Source organism: Primulina huaijiensis, chromosome 6 (assembly GCF_012295235.1).
Source record: "Primulina huaijiensis isolate GDHJ02 chromosome 6, ASM1229523v2, whole genome shotgun sequence".
Lineage (NCBI taxonomy): Eukaryota > Viridiplantae > Streptophyta > Magnoliopsida > Lamiales > Gesneriaceae > Primulina > Primulina huaijiensis.
Genome location: NC_133311.1, coordinates 7,239,466 through 7,240,430, shown reverse-complemented (window position 1 = coordinate 7,240,430; position 965 = coordinate 7,239,466). Strand labels below are relative to the sequence as shown.

General features: G+C 27.8%; 1 non-coding gene across 1 annotated transcript; it reads left to right on the top strand.

The window, feature by feature from the left end:
• The first annotated feature begins 277 nt into the window (after positions 1-277).
• LOC140980020 (small nucleolar RNA R71) lies at positions 278-386 on the top strand. The gene has a single exon (XR_012175851.1). It is a non-coding gene; the product is annotated as a small nucleolar RNA R71 (small nucleolar RNA).
• The last annotated feature ends 579 nt before the right edge of the window (positions 387-965 follow it).

Below are 965 nucleotides of genomic sequence, written 5' to 3'. Positions count from 1 at the left end.
TGCTAAAGATGCAAGTTTAGCTTGAATATCTATATCATCTTTAAGATTATAGATACCACCTCCATTTGTTGAATTATTGATTTTAGTTGTTGGTGGTTCTATTGTGCCTATATTATCCCAATTTTGAGCATTTTCTGCTAATGAATCCAAATACTCCATAGCTTCATTTGGGTTTTTATCTTCAAAAGTTTCATTACACATGAATTCTATCATTTGCCTATCTTTAGGTATTAGACCTTCACCTTCATAAAAGTGAAAAACTATTCTCCATGTTTCAAAACCATGATGTGGGCATGTATTAAGTAATTCTTTATATCTATCCCAACATTGATAAAATGTTTCTCCATGTTTTTGAGAAAAAGTAGTAATTTATCTTTTAAAAGAATTTGTTTTATGGGAAGGAAAATTTTTTTTTAGAAATTGTTGTTGCATTTCTTCCCATGATCTTATTGAACTTGATCTCAAATTTTATAGCCATGTTTTAGCTTTATCTTTTAAAGAAAAAGGGAAAAGCTTTAATCGAACTATATCCATGCTAAAATTTTGATCATTATAAGTGTTACAAACTTCCTCAAATTCTCTTAGATGTAAATATAGATTTTCAGAATCTAAGCCATGAAAATTTGGTAAAAGTTGAATAATTTGAGGTTTAAAGCTAAAATTAGATGCATCAGGAGGAAAAACTAAATAAGATGGGGCACTAGTTCTAATAGGGTTCATATGGTGCCTAAGTATTCTTAATTGATCATGTTCTTGATTATTATTATTATTATTGTTATTATTGTTATCATTATCTTGATTAATTGAATTATCATCCTTGTTTAAATTATTTTTAGATACTCGAATAAGTCTACCACTTTTTTTTCGACTTCAAATACTCATACAAAAAAAAAACAACACAATACTTATAAATAAAACATAATTAACAAATAGAAACTTAATTTATACCACACCGGCAGCGGCCC